The sequence below is a fragment of the Bombina bombina genome, chromosome 2 (genome assembly GCF_027579735.1).
Source record: "Bombina bombina isolate aBomBom1 chromosome 2, aBomBom1.pri, whole genome shotgun sequence".
In the NCBI taxonomy this organism is placed as follows: Eukaryota; Metazoa; Chordata; class Amphibia; order Anura; family Bombinatoridae; genus Bombina; species Bombina bombina.
The window spans coordinates 875,484,033-875,500,592 of record NC_069500.1 but is presented as its reverse complement, the minus strand read 5'-3'; the positions used below and the strand labels follow the sequence as shown (position 1 = coordinate 875,500,592).

The window sequence follows — 16,560 nt, the reverse complement described above, 5'->3', positions numbered from 1 at the left end:
GGCAAAAGTGTGCAGAGAAGACCAAGTCGCTGCCTTACATATCTGATCAACAGAAGCCTCATTCTTGAAGGCCCATGTGGAAGCCACAGCTCTAGAGGAGTGAGCTGTGACTCGTTCAGGAGGCTGCCGTCCGGCAGTCTCATAAGCCAATCGGATAATGCTTTTCAGCCAGAAAGAAAGAGGTAGCCATAGCTTTTTGTCCTCTCCTCTTACCAGAGTAAACGACAAACAAAGATGAGGTTTGTCTAAAATCCTTAGTTGCTTCTAAATAGAACTTTAAAGCACGAACTACATCTAAATTGTGTAACAAACGTTCCTTCTTTGAAACTGGATTCGGACACAGAGAAGGAACAACTATTTCCTGGTTAATATTCCTGTTGGAAACAACCTTCGGAAGAAAACCAGGCTTAGTACGCAAAACAACCTTATCTGAATGGAACACCAGATAGGGTGGATTACACTGCAAAGCAGATAATTCAGAAACTCTTCTTGCAGAAGAAATAGCAACCAAAAACAGAACTTTCCAAGATAGTAACTTGATATCTATGGAATGTAAGGGTTCAAACGGAACCCCTTGAAGAACTGAAAGAACTAAATTTAGACTCCAAGGAGGAGTCAAGGGTCTGTAAACAGGCTTGATTCTGACCAAAGCCTGTACAAAAGCTTGTACATCTGGCACAGCTGCCAGTCGTTTGTGTAACAAGACAGATAAAGCAGAAATCTGCCCTTTTAGAGAACTCGCTGACAATCCCTTATCCAAACCTTCTTGGAGAAAGGAGAGGATTTTAGGAATTTTAATCTTACTCCAGGAGAATCCCTTGGATTCACACCAACAGATATATTTTTTCCATATTTTATGGTAAATCTTTCTAGTCACAGGTTTTCTGGCTTGGACCAGAGTATCTATCACTGAATCTGAAAACCCACGCTTGGATAAAATCAAACGTTCAATTTCCAAGCAGTCAGCTGCAGAGAAACTAGATTTGGATGTTCGAATGGACCTTGTACTAGAAGATCCTGTCTCAAAGGTAGCTTCCATGGTGGAGCCGATGACATGTTCACCAGGTCTGCATACCAAGTCCTGCGCGGCCACGCAGGAGCTATCAGAATCACCAAGGCCTTCTCCTGTTTGATCCTGGCTACAAGCCTGGGAAGGAGAGGGAACGGTGGAAACGCATAAGCTAGGTTGAACGACCAAGGCGCCACTAATGCATCCACTAGAGTCGCCTTGGGATCCCTGGATCTGGACCCGTAGCAAGGAACCTTGAAGTTCTGACGAGACGCCATCAGATCCATGTCTGGAATGCCCCATAATTGAGTCAACTGGGCAAAAACCTCCGGGTGGAGTTCCCACTCCCCCGGATGGAAAGTCTGACGACTCAGATAATCCGCCTCCCAGTTGTCTACTCCTGGGATGTGAATTGCAGATAGGTGGCAGGAGTGATCCTCCGTCCATTTGATGATTTTGGATACCTCTCTCATCGCCAAGGAACTCCTTATTCCCCCCTGATGGTTGATGTAAGCTACAGTCGTCATGTTGTCTGACTGGAATCTTATGAATCTGGCCTTCGCTAGTTGAGGCCAAGCTCGGAGAGCATTGAATATCGCTCTCAGTTCCAGGATGTTTATCAGGAGAAGAGACTCTTCCCGAGACCATAGACCCTGAGCTTTCAGGGAATCCCAGACCGCGCCCCAGCCTAATAGACTGGCGTCGGTCGTGACAATGACCCACTCTGGTCTGCGGAAACTCATTCCCTGAGACAGGTGATCCTGGGACAACCACCAACGGAGTGAGTCTCTGGTCATCTGGTCTACTTGAATCTTTGAAGACAAGTCTGCATAGTCCCCATTCCACTGATTGAGCATGCACAGTTGTAATGGTCTTAGATGAATTCGAGCAAAAGGAACTATGTCCATTGCTGCAACCATCAACCCTACTACTTCCATGCGCTGAGCTATGGAAGGCTGCAGAATAGAATGAAGAACTTGACAAGCGTTTAGAAGCTTTGACTTTCTGACTTCTGTCAGGAAGATCTTCATTTTTAAAGAATCTATTATTGTTCCCAAAAAGGGAACTCTTGTCGACGGAGACAGGGAACTCTTTTCTACGTTCACCTTCCACCCGTGAGATCTGAGAAAGGCTAGAACAATGTCTGTATGAGCCTTTGCCTTGGAAAGAGACGACGCTTGAATTAGAATGTCGTCCAGATAAGGTGCCACTGCAATGCCCCTTGGTCTTAGAACCGCCAGAAGGGACCCAAGCACCTTTGTGAAAATTCTGGGAGCAGTGGCTAGTCCGAATGGGAGAGCCACGAACTGATAATGTTTGTCCAGAAAGGTGAACCTTAGGAACTGATGATGATCTTTGTAGATAGGAATATGTAGATACGCATCATTTAAATCCACGGTAGTCATATATTGACCCTCCTGGATTGTAGGTAAAATTGTTCGAATGGTTTCCATTTTGAACGATGGAACTCTGAGAAATTTGTTTAGAATTTTTAAATCCAGAATTGGTCTGAAAGTTCCCTCTTTTTTGGGAACTACAAACAGGTTTGAGTAAAACCCCTGACCTTGTTCCACAGCTGGAACTGGGTGTATCACTCCCATCTTTAACAGGTCTTCTACACAATGTAAGAATGCCTGTCTCTTTATTTGGTTTGAAGATAAGTGAGACATGTGGAACCTTCCCCTTGGGGGTAGTTCCTTGAATTCTAGAAGATAACCCTGAGAGACTATTTCTAGTGCCCAGGGATCCGGAACATCTCTTGCCCAAGCCTGAGCAAAGAGAGAGAGTCTGCCCCCTACCCTAAATAAGCAATCGATTTAGCCCTTAAGAGTGTTCACCAGTTAATAGCCCATAATAAGCCCTTTATCCTTTTTGAGTCTAAGAAAATGGCTTACCGATCCCCATGAGGGAAAATGACAGCCTTCCAGCATTACACAGTCTTGTTAGAAAAATGGCTAGTCATACCTTGAGCAGAAAAGTCTGCAAACTGTTCCCCCCAACTGAAGTTCTCTGGGCTCAACAGTCCTGCGTGGGAACAGCAATTGATTTTAGTTACTGCTGCTAAAATCATACTCCTCTTTTAAACAGAACTCTTCATCTCTTTCTGTTTCAGAGTAAATCGCACAACCAGTACTATTTCAAAATAACAAACTTTTGATAGAAGAATAAAAAACTACCACTAAACACCACATACTCTTCACCATCTCCGTGGAGATGCTACTTGTTCAGAGCGGCAAAGAGAATGACTGGGGGGCGGAGCCTGAGGAGGGGCTATATGGACAGCTTTTGCTGTGCTCTTTGCCATTTCCTGTTGGGGAAGAGAATATTCCCACAAGTAATGGATGACGCCGTGGACCGGACACACCAATGTTGGAGAAAACTCAAACCGCCTTAACAGGAACTCTCAAAGACCAGCCTCCAAAGGAAGGCTGACCCTATTGCTAACTCAAACCTCCTAAAGGCGCTTTAAAGCTTGATAGCATCCAGATAAAAACAATTAGTTGTAACTGGATACACCATCACAGAGCAAATCGCTGCAGATGGTTCCAACAGCACCCTTCCAAGGGCGTACAGCCCACCGAATAACGACTCCAAAGAGCACCCCCTCCCGGCATCAGACGCCAGTAGAAAGGAGGAGGACATCAAAAGTCCTCCCTCAAAGAAGAGGACCGACAGCAGAAAACGGTCAACACTGCATAGAGTAACCGATCCCCAACCTTCCCTCCAGAAAAACTGTCCCAGACAACAGGAAGGAAAGAAAGGATCAACGAGGATCAAAGTCCCCTGCTGCATCGCTGCTACAAACCGCATGCTACCATGAGTTAGGATAAACATTGTGCTCGGGTACAAGACCCCCTACACGCCGTTGTGGGCAAACAAAGGGCACACTTCCCAAGTGAAGACCCCCCCTTCAGCATCCATATATCGGATACACATAGTAAAAGCCCCCACGGAAGAAAACCCTCAGTCTCCTGCTGCAGGAACGGAGGTCAGACACTACATCACAGCTCCCCTTCCAGGAACCTGAAACGCAGGAAGGGTTGAAAATCCCTGTCAGGCAGGACCAAGGACCCCCAGGACTTCACAAATACTAACGTAACTCCGAACCCGGAGAACCCAAATCCTAATCTGGAAGAGAAGGAAATAAAAATAATGGAAAAAAACCCTACCATAGGGGCAAGACCCCTTGGCCACATTGCCAACCCAGTTGAAAAACACCTGGAGACTACAGGAACATTGTAAATGCACCAGAAGACTGGTAGGGACCCATCAGAAAGACCTAAAGCCTAAGCCACAGTTAGATAGGTGTCTCTCACAGAGCCCGAGCCCCTAAAAAAGGGGCCCGCGGGACCACAAACATCAAGTGCAAACTGAACCATCCACACCTATAGAAATAGCCTCAAACCCAAGAGTCACGAAGGACTCTTGAACGGTCAGAGAATCAGCACCCAGTGGAAATTGATCGCAAGAAATCTTGTAAGCAAGCGGCAACACGTGATACACACACGGGCAGGGTAACATCAATACCCGAAGGCAAATTATAACCCAGGGCCCTGCTCGCCACCTCAGAGAAATAACGTAAGGTACCGCCCATGAAACCTGAAATAGAATATCAAGGAAAAATGGACAAATGCCTGACCCTCGAAGGGCGGTCATCCGTACCCAACCCCGACACCTCTACCGACAAGCCCCAGGCTAGCGTAACATCGAGGACGCAATACACCTGAACATAGAAGACCATAGCTTGACCGAGGGTGTTAGAATGGAACAGACAACAGTCAGAAAGCTTGAAGGAGCTCTTATTCAAGGAAAACTACCTTGAGCAGACAAACGCCGGAGCTCTCACATAAGGCAGGTAACCCCTGCGCACCACCTCTCAGAGTAATATAACTCGGAACAGAGGAAGGCAAACATGCCCGCGCACCCAACCAGACGATCCCCCCCAAAAGAGGGGGAAAATGATATTCCACCACCGAAAGAAAAGCGCAATAGGCTAAAGAGTCAGCGTCCGGAAGAACCTCAAGTGAAAACCCAAAGGTTAATCACGCGGTACACCAGACCAAACAGGTCACACACATCTCCCAACTTCCAAAGAATGGAAATAATGGTTCTGAATCCCCGGTGACCTGAAGAATCTTAAAGGGACAGTAAACCTAAGAATTTTCTTTAAATATTTCTAAATGCTGCATGTCAAAAATGTCAAAAAACATAAATTTATTAAAATTCAATGTGTATGTAATAGTAAATGTTTCACAAACATAACATCTCATTCAGCAACGAAGTCCACCTAACACGTTGTGTTTTAAAATGTTATTTGCATCACCGCTTGATTGCTTCCAATCCCCTGTATATCGTCCGCGTAGTTTTTTTACTGTCAGGGACGCGCGTTCTTTGATTGACAGGGGCAGTATCCGTCCGACGTCAATAGCGATCTTGTATTTAGACTTGTGTTGCCGAAATTTTAAATTGTGCATGCGCAGTGCTGATCGACAGGTAAAAAAAAAAAGATTGAGAACGAGCGTTAGTGGGAGGAACGGGGGTTGTTTTAGACCGGCCCATGGGATTGACTTAGCGAAAAATAATAACTCCCATAGCTGCTGCGGATGGCTGGGCGGAGAATAAAGGCTTTACCAACGGTTAGAACAGATAAGTAAAACATCTTATATCTTAATATATAACCGTTTAAAAAAAAAAAAAAAGGATTATTCGTTATGAAATAGACATACTAAGAGTATATGTGCAATGTCTAGCGCTATCGTTTACTGACACTTTAAAGTCGTCTGCAAGAAGCAGATATATAGCCCAGGCGAGTAGCCCGAACTGACCAACCCTAGATTGGCACGCCCAACCCTCCATCCGGAGAAGTTGCATATAAACCACAGGCCTCATACTTCGGTAGGATCCGAGCCCGGAGCCCATGGAATAGGCCAAGAGGCATTCTTAGCACCACGAAGTTGACATGAACCCTGGTAACAGCTGAAAAAATGCCCGACCAGTACCAGCCTGGTATAAGGACATATATACCAAACAAAGGAGCCTGGCTAACAGAAAGGAGACTTCACAAATCTTCAACAACCTCTCGGTTCAGGGACATCCATAAAGGGAAGACACACACCGGTCAGTATACTTAAAAACAGGATCTTTATTGGAGTGGATAAAAACAAAGTAGGAGACAAGGCTCCATTAAACAGGAAAAAAGGCTACAGCGTAACTGACTGCAGACATGTTTCGCGTGTGTCTACACGCTTGTTCACTGCTGTCTGTCAGCTGTACAATTTGCCTCTATTTAAAGAGGCCTGTCTCAATTAAAATCAAATTTGCAGTTAACCCTTTCCCTTCTGGTTTGATTGATGGTACACAGAATCAGATGAAAAACAAAGTCAGTTACTAAGATCATATACATATAAATAGTTAACACTGGAAAGACTAAGCAAAACTCTATGTGAGTAGATATTTTATGTTCTAAAACTGTATGAGATTACAAAACTCTTAATATTTTCTACAGATGTACCTTAATGATGAATTCTTACTTGGATTTATTAAATAAATAAATTAACATCGCTCTCCTTATTAATACCATTAGGGTGACTGGTTTTTAACTCGAAAATCCACTTTGCTTCCTTGAAATTGAGTCTATATTCCCTGTCTCCCCCTCTTTTATGTTTCTTCACATAATCAATTGCCTGTATGCAAAGCAATGAGGCATCCCCCTGATGCATATTTTTAAAGTGTCTTGAGACCGGTGTATCCCTATCTGGGTCCTCAATGTCTCGTATATGTTCTAGAGCCCTATCTTTGACACAACGTTTTGTTCTACCAACGTATTGGATCTGGCACCCCCTACAGGTCAAGAGATATATGACATGTGTTGATTTACAATTTAGATTAAATTTAATGTCATATTCACGGCCTGTTACTGTGGACTTAAATTTGGTTCCCTCTTTTATATAGTCGCATGTTTTGCATCTCTGTGCTTTGCATTTAAAGAACCCTAATCTATTAGGTAACCATGTTTTTTTATGTACAAAGGGTAAATCAGATGGGGCTACCATATTCCCAATGGTGAGACCCTTTCTTGATACAAATTTGCAACCTTCTCTTGTGATCTCTTCTAAACCTGAGTCTACAGCTAAGATAGGTAAACTCTCCTTTATAATATTGCAAATTTTGGTAAACTCCAGACTGTAAGGGGTGCTAAAGACAATTTTATTTTTTGTAGTTTTTCCCTTTTTATATTTGTCTCCATGCTGGTTTTTGTATTTTAAGAGATTTTCCCTAGGTATTCGATCTACCTCCTCTTTTGTTCTTTTTAATAGTGGCTCTGGATACCCTCTTTCTATTAATCTATTTTCCAAGATTTTGCATTGGGTATCATAGTTTTGTTCATTTGAACATATTCGTCTGGTTCTCAGGAACTGACCTTTTGGAATTGCCTTCTTGACATGTCCAGGGTGACACGATTTATAATTTAAAATTGTGTTGCCACCTGTGGGTTTCCTATATACTGTAGTATTTATTATATTTGCTTCTGGGTCCACCACCAACTCCAAATCCAAGAATTTGATGGTGGTCTTGTTATACTCTGCTGTGAATTTTAAATTCATATCATTAATATTCCTAATGAAATTTTGTATGGATGTTTCATCTCCATTCCACACCACCAACAAGTCGTCAATGTACCTTCCATAGTATACAAAATGTTCCTTTAGAGGATTGCCATCTCCATAGACGTGGCAGGCCTCCCACCAACCCATGAACAGGTTGGCATAGGAGGGGGCAAATTTTGCCCCCATGGCAGTGCGACGCCTCTGGAGATAGAAGTCCCCCTCAAATGAACAAAACTATGATACCCAATGCAAAATCTTGGAAAATAGATTAATAGAAAGAGGGTATCCAGAGCCACTATTAAAAAGAACAAAAGAGGAGGTAGATCGAATACCTAGGGAAAATCTCTTAAAATACAAAAACCAGCATGGAGACAAATATAAAAAGGGAAAAACTACAAAAAATAAAATTGTCTTTAGCACCCCTTACAGTCTGGAGTTTACCAAAATTTGCAATATTATAAAGGAGAGTTTACCTATCTTAGCTGTAGACTCAGGTTTAGAAGAGATCACAAGAGAAGGTTGCAAATTTGTATCAAGAAAGGGTCTCACCATTGGGAATATGGTAGCCCCATCTGATTTACCCTTTGTACATAAAAAAACATGGTTACCTAATAGATTAGGGTTCTTTAAATGCAAAGCACAGAGATGCAAAACATGCGACTATATAAAAGAGGGAACCAAATTTAAGTCCACAGTAACAGGCCGTGAATATGACATTAAATTTAATCTAAATTGTAAATCAACACATGTCATATATCTCTTGACCTGTAGGGGGTGCCAGATCCAATACGTTGGTAGAACAAAACGTTGTGTCAAAGATAGGGCTCTAGAACATATACGAGACATTGAGGACCCAGATAGGGATACACCGGTCTCAAGACACTTTAAAAATATGCATCAGGGGGATGCCTCATTGCTTTGCATACAGGCAATTGATTATGTGAAGAAACATAAAAGAGGGGGAGACAGGGAATATAGACTCAATTTCAAGGAAGCAAAGTGGATTTTCGAGTTAAAAACCAGTCACCCTAATGGTATTAATAAGGAGAGCGATGTTAATTTATTTATTTAATAAATCCAAGTAAGAATTCATCATTAAGGTACATCTGTAGAAAATATTAAGAGTTTTGTAATCTCATACAGTTTTAGAACATAAAATATCTACTCACATAGAGTTTTGCTTAGTCTTTCCAGTGTTAACTATTTATATGTATATGATCTTAGTAACTGACTTTGTTTTTCATCTGATTCTGTGTACCATCAATCAAACCAGAAGGGAAAGGGTTAACTGCAAATTTGATTTTAATTGAGACAGGCCTCTTTAAATAGAGGCAAATTGTACAGCTGACAGACAGCAGTGAACAAGCGTGTAGACACACGCGAAACATGTCTGCAGTCAGTTACGCTGTAGCCTTTTTTCCTTTTTAATGGAGCCTTGTCTCCTACTTTGTTTTTATCCACTCCAATAAAGATCCTGTTTTTAAGTATACTGACCGGTGTGTGTCTTCCCTTTATGGATGTCCCTGAACCGAGAGGTTGTTGAAGATTTGTGAAGTCTCCTTTCTGTTAGCCAGGCTCCTTTGTTTGGTATATACGTCACAAGTGTACGCCGGAAGCGGAGGCGTTAGGACCAGAGCTCCAGGAAGCATCACCGGACGAAGGACATGTGCCTACGCTGAAGCGAACGCAGCCTGAATGCACGGATCCCTGGAAGTGGTAAGCGCCAACCTTCTTCTTTCTTCTGTTTGCTGGTATAAGGACACTCTGGAAATGTTCAAGGTCCAAGAAAATTTCATCCAGAAGGATTGATAAATGAACTAGAAAACAAAATTCTAATATTCAACAAGTGTGCTGCTCCCGAGGGAGTGCCCACGCGACCCTTAGTCGCAAGTATCGGTTCCAGAGAAGAACATTCGTAAAAACGAAAATCTAACAGACCTGAGCTTAAGGAAAAAACAAATTAAACACATCCATCCAGATCACAAAATGAAGGCAGCACCCATCGGGTGAACGCCCAAGGTGAATGAGAACAACCATAGGACCAGCCGATTAGAGGCCCCATTCACCCAAGCTCAGAAATGGAACCAAAAAACTTAACCCTTTGAGTGCTAAGCACTTTCCTACCTGGGTGCTAAGATTTATTAATGTTTTTTTTTTTAATTTTTGAACAATTTTTTTTTAACTTTTTTTATTTTTTTCAGACCCCCAATACTTACACTGTTGGAAAGGTTAGGTGAGTCTTGGGGGTCTGTAGCTGGTTAGATGCCTAAGATACAGGCTTCTAAGCAGCATGCCCCCTGCTCCTATACATTGTTAAGTATAAAGTTGCGCAGTGACGTCATCACGTTATTTCGCATGACGTCACCACGCAAAACGGGAAGTCCCGGCCAGGGTAGGAGCCCCCAGATCTCCCTCAAGGTGGGAGAGTGCTAGTGACGGCTCGGAGCCGTCAGCACTCAAAAGGTTAAATAAACATAAAATGAAGACGATAAGGAGATTGCTTCATCCCCTAACGTCATATCCATTTTGCCATCCAGTTTCTAAGGCCTCGGATCCCTCTGCCCACTAGGACTATGATCCTCTAGCATTGCCAAAACACATCTTAAAAGAACCTGACTCCGAGATTGGGGCCCCTGAAGCATCAGGGGACAACATTTCCCCAGAAGGCCAAACTGAATCGGACGATCCCACGCTCGACGGGCCTTGGTTAACAGAGCACGGACAATATCGAAGAAACACTTCACTTGGGAGATATAAATGAGACAGCGCCATAGAAATGACCATGCGGAACCGTGCCGTAACCTCCGGCGGAAATAAGCCACTCTCCGGAGAAGGAGTGAAGGCCATAGGGATACCTGCGTGCGTAGCTGGGAAAGGGTCTTGGGAACGCACCTCACAGGTCATGGAAACCTCGGAGGTGGATGGCTCAAACTCCCAGATTCCAGAGAAGAGAGTACTCTAGAACGGCACCCGTAACATAACTGATGGACATTGATTACCTGGGCCATTTCATATTCTTCACATGACACATCCTCCGTATCGGAGGCATCCGTGTCGAGTATATCAGAATTCTCCATAATCTTGGGATTACAAGAATACAAAACTAACTGGCACACTTTGACATCCCCAATGGATGGGGCACTCACCACCTCCTGAGAACAAGACAACCCACGAGATAGACTCTCTCGGTCGCACACAGTCAGCATACGTAAGTGAAAAACAGAATTTATGTTTACCTGATAAATTACTTTCTCCAACGGTGTGTCCGGTCCACGGCGTCATCCTTACTTGTGGGATATTCTCTTCCCCAACAGGAAATGGCAAAGAGCCCAGCAAAGCTGGTCACATGATCCCTCCTAGGCTCCGCCTTCCCCAGTCATTCGACCGACGTAAAGGAGGAATATTTGCATAGGAGAAATCATATGATACCGTGGTGACTGTAGTTAAAGAAAATAAATTATCAGACCTGATTAAAAAACCAGGGCGGGCCGTGGACCGGACACACCGTTGGAGAAAGTAATTTATCAGGTAAACATAAATTCTGTTTTCTCCAACATAGGTGTGTCCGGTCCACGGCGTCATCCTTACTTGTGGGAACCAATACCAAAGCTTTAGGACACGGATGAAGGGAGGGAGCAAATCAGGTCACCTAGATGGAAGGCACCACGGCTTGCAAAACCTTTCTCCCAAAAATAGCCTCAGAAGAAGCAAAAGTATCAAATTTGTAAAATTTAGTAAAAGTGTGCAGTGAAGACCAAGTCGCTGCCTTACATATCTGATCAACAGAAGCCTCGTTCTTGAAGGCCCATGTGGAAGCCACAGCCCTAGTGGAATGAGCTGTGATTCTTTCAGGAGGCTGCCGTCCGGCAGTCTCGTAAGCCAATCTGATGATGCTTTTAAGCCAAAAGGAGAGAGAGGTAGAAGTTGCTTTTTGACCTCTCCTTTTACCAGAATAAACAACAAACAAGGAAGATGTTTGTCTAAAATCCTTTGTAGCATCTAAATAGAATTTTAAAGCACGAACTACATCCAAATTGTGCAACAAACGTTCCTTCTTTGAAACTGGATTCGGACACAAAGAAGGCACGACTATCTCCTGGTTAATGTTTTTGTTAGAAACAACTTTCGGAAGAAAACCAGGTTTAGTACGCAAAACCACCTTATCTGCATGGAACACCAGATAAGGAGGAGAACACTGCAGAGCAGATAATTCTGAAACTCTTCTAGCAGAAGAAATTGCAACCAAAAACAAAACTTTCCAAGATAATAACTTAATATCAACGGAATGTAAGGGTTCAAACGGAACCCCCTGAAGAACTGAAAGAACTAAATTGAGACTCCAAGGAGGAGTCAAAGGTTTGTAAACAGGCTTGATTCTAACCAGAGCCTGAACAAAGGCTTGAACATCTGGCACAGCTGCCAGCTTTTTGTGAAGTAACACAGATAAGGCAGAAATCTGTCCCTTCAAAGAACTTGCAGATAATCCTTTCTCCAAACCTTCTTGAAGAAAGGATAGAATCTTAGGAATTTTTATCTTGTCCCAAGGGAATCCTTTAGATTCACACCAACAGATATATTTTTTCCATATTTTGTGGTAGATTTTTCTAGTTACAGGCTTTCTGGCCTGAACAAGAGTATCAATGACAGAATCTGAGAACCCTCGCTTTGATAAGATCAAGCGTTCAATCTCCAGGCAGTCAGTTGGAGTGAGACCAGATTCGGATGTTCGAACAGACCTTGAACAAGAAGGTCCCGTCTCAAAGGTAGCTTCCATGGTGGAGCCGATGACATATTCACCAGGTCTGCATACCAAGTCCTGCGTGGCCACGCAGGAGCTATCAAGATCACCGATGCCCTCTCCTGATTGATCCTGGCTACCAGCCTGGGGATGAGAGGAAAAGGCGGGAATACATAAGCTAGTTTGAAGGTCCAAGGTTCTACTAGTGCATCTACTAGAGTCGCCTTGGGATCCCTGGATCTGGACCCGTAGCAAGGAACCTTGAAGTTCTGACGAGAGGCCATCAGATCCATGTCTGGAATGCCCCACAACTGAGTAATTTGGGCAAAGATTTCCGGATGGAGTTCCCACTCCCCCGGATGAAATGTCTGACGACTCAGAAAATCCACTTCCCAATTTTCCACTCCTGGGATGTGGATTGCAGACAAGTGGCAGGAGTGAGTCTCCGCCCATTGAATGATTTTGGTCACTTCTTCCATCGCCAGGGAACTCCTTGTTCCCCCCTGATGGTTGATGTACGCAACAGTCGTCATGTTGTCTGATTGAAACCGTATGAATTTGGCCTTTGCTAGCTGAGGCCAAGCCTTGAGAGCATTGAATATCGCTCTCAGTTCCAGAATATTTATCGGGAGAAGAGATTCTTCCCGAGACCAAAGACCCTGAGCTTTCAGGGGTCCCCAGACCGCGCCCCAGCCCACCAGACTGGCGTCGGTCGTGACAATGACCCACTCTGGTCTGCGGAAGCTCATCCCCTGTGACAGGTTGTCCAGGGACAGCCACCAACGGAGTGAATCTCTGGTCCTCTGATCTACTTGTATCGTCGGAGACAAGTCTGTATAATCCCCATTCCACTGACTGAGCATGCACAGTTGTAATGGTCTTAGATGAATTCGCGCAAAAGGAACTATGTCCATTGCCGCTACCATCAAACCTATTACTTCCATGCACTGCCCTATGGAAGGAAGAGGAACAGAATGAAGTACTTGACAAGAGTTTAGAAGTTTTGATTTTCTGGCTTCTGTCAGAAAAATCCTCATTTCTAAGGAGTCTATTATTGTTCCCAAGAAGGGAACCCTTGTTGACGGAGATAGAGAACTTTTTTCTACGTTCACTTTCCACCCGTGAGATCTGAGAAAGGCCAGGACAATGTCCGTGTGAGCCTTTGCTTGTGGAAGGGACGACGCTTGAATCAGAATGTCGTCCAAGTAAGGTACTACTGCAATGCCCCTTGGTCTTAGCACCGCTAGAAGGGACCCTAGTACCTTTGTGAAAATTCTTGGAGCAGTGGCTAATCCGAACGGAAGTGCCACAAACTGGTAATGCTTGTCCAGGAATGCGAACCTTAGGAACCGATGATGTTCCTTGTGGATAGGAATATGTAGATACGCATCCTTTAAATCCACCGTGGTCATGAATTGACCTTCCTGGATGGAAGGAAGAATTGTTCGAATGGTTTCCATTTTGAACGATGGAACCTTGAGAAACTTGTTTAGGATCTTGAGATCTAAGATTGGTCTGAATGTTCCCTCTTTTTTGGGAACTACGAACAGATTGGAGTAGAACCCCATCCCTTGTTCTCCTAATGGAACAGGATGAATCACTCCCATTTTTAACAGGTCTTCTACACAATGTAAAAATGCCTGTTTTTTATGTGGTCTGAAGACAATTGAGACCTGTGGAACCTCCCCCTTGGGGGAAGCCCCTTGAATTCCAGAAGATAACCTTGGGAGACTATTTCTAGCGCCCAAGGATCCAGAACATCTCTTGCCCAAGCCTGAGCGAAGAGAGAGAGTCTGCCCCCCACCAGATCCGGTCCCGGATCGGGGGCCAACATCTCATGCTGTCTTGGTAGCAGTGGCAGGTTTCTTGGCCTGCTTTCCTTTGTTCCAGCCTTGCATTGGCCTCCAGGCTGGCTTGGCTTGAGAAGTATTACCCTCTTGCTTAGAGGACGTAGCACTTGGGGCTGGTCCGTTTCTGCGAAAGGGACGGAAATTAGGTTTATTTTTGGCCTTGAAAGACCTATCCTGAGGAAGGGCGTGGCCCTTGCCCCCAGTGATATCAGAAATAATCTCTTTCAAGTCAGGGCCAAACAGCGTTTTCCCCTTGAAAGGAATGTTAAGCAATTTGTTCTTGGAAGACGCATCCGCTGACCAAGATTTTAGCCAAAGCGCTCTGCGCGCCACAATAGCAAACCCAGAATTTTTCGCCGCTAATCTAGCCAATTGCAAAGTGGCGTCTAGGGTGAAAGAGTTAGCCAATTTGAGAGCATGAATTCTGTCCAAAATCTCCTCATAAGAAGAATCTTTATTGAGCGCCTTTTCTAGTTCATCGAACCAGAAACACGCTGCTGTAGTGACAGGAACAATGCATGAAATTGGTTGTAGAAGGTAACCTTGCTGAACAAACATCTTTTTAAGCAAACCCTCTAATTTTTTATCCATAGGATCTTTGAAAGCACAACTATCTTCTATGGGTATAGTGGTGCGTTTGTTTAGAGTAGAAACCGCCCCCTCGACCTTGGGGACTGTCTGCCATAAGTCCTTTCTGGGGTCGACCATAGGAAACAATTTCTTAAATATAGGGGGAGGGACGAAAGGTATGCCGGGCCTTTCCCATTCTTTATTTACAATGTCCGCCACCCGCTTGGGTATAGGAAAAGCTTCGGGGGGCCCCGGGACCTCTAGGAACTTGTCCATTTTACATAATTTCTCTGGAATGACCAAATTCTCACAATCATCCAGAGTAGATAACACCTCCTTAAGCAGGGCGCGGAGATGTTCCAATTTAAATTTAAATGTAATCACATCAGGTTCAGCGTGTTGAGAAATTTTCCCTGAATCTGAAATTTCTCCCTCAGACAAAACCTCCCTGGCCCCCTCAGACTGGTGTAGGGGCACTTCAGAACCAATATCATCAGCGTCCTCATGCTCTTCAGTATTTTCTAAAACAGAGCAGTCGCGCTTTCGCTGATAAGTGGGCATTTTGGCTAAAATGTTTTTGATAGAATTATCCATTACAGCCGTTAATTGTTGCATAGTAAGGAGTATTGGCGCACTAGATGTACTAGGGGCCTCCTGTGTGAGCAAGACTGGTGTAGACGAAGGAGGGGATGATGCAGTACCATGCTTACTCCCCTCACTTGAGGAATCATCTTGGGCATCATTTTCTCTAAATTTTGTGTCACATAAATCACATCTATTTAAATGAGAAGGAACCTTGGCTTCCCCACATACAGAACACAGTCTATCTGGTAGTTCAGACATGGTAAACAGGCATAAACTTGATAACCAAGTACAAAAAACGTTTTAAAATAAAACCGTTACTGTCACTTTAAATTTTAAACTGAACACACTTTATTACTGCAAATGTGAAAAAGTATGAAGGAATTGTTCAAAATTCACCAAAATTTCACCACAGTGTCTTAAAGCCTTAAAAGTATTGCACACCAAATTTGAAAGCTTTAACTCTTAAAATAACGGAACCGGAGCCGTTTTTATATTTAACCCCTTTACAGTCCCTGGTATCTGCTTTGCTGAGACCCAACCAAGCCCAAAGGGGAATACGATACCAAATGACGCCTTCAGAAAGTCTTTTCTGTGTATCAGAGCTCCTCACACATGCATCTGCATGTCATGCTTCCTAAAAACAAGTGCGCAATAGAGGCGCGAAAATGAGGCTCTGCCTATGATTAGGGAAAGCCCCTAGAGGATAAGGTGTCCAATACAGTGCCTGCCGGTTATTTTACATAATTCCCAAGAATAAAATAATTCCTCAAAGCTATGAAGTATAAAATATGTTTATATATCAATCGTTTTAGCCCAGAAAATGTCTACAGTCTTAAAAGCCCTTGTGAAGCCCTTTTTTTCTTATGTAATAAAAATGGCTTACCGGATCCCATAGGGAAAATGACAGCTTCCAGCATTACATCGTCTTGTTAGAAATGTGTCATACCTCAAGCAGCAAAAGTCTGCTCACTGTTTCCCCCAACTGAAGTTAATTCCTCTCAACAGTCCTGTGTGGAAACAGCCATCGATTTTAGTAACGGTTGCTAAAATCATTTTCCTCTTACAAACACTCCTCTTCATCACCTTTCTGTTTCAGAGTAAATAGTACATACCAGCACTTTTGTAAAATAACAAACTCTTGATTGAATAATAAAAACTACAGTTAAACACCAAAAAACTCTAAGCCATCTCCGTGGAGAT

General features: G+C 43.6%; 1 protein-coding gene across 3 annotated transcripts in view; it reads right to left on the bottom strand.

Moving 5' to 3' along the window:
- Positions 1 to 16,560, bottom strand: part of PSD3 (pleckstrin and Sec7 domain containing 3) — a 1,090,324-nt gene that overhangs the window by 786,167 nt on the left and 287,597 nt on the right. The gene's annotated exons all lie outside the window — the stretch shown is intronic.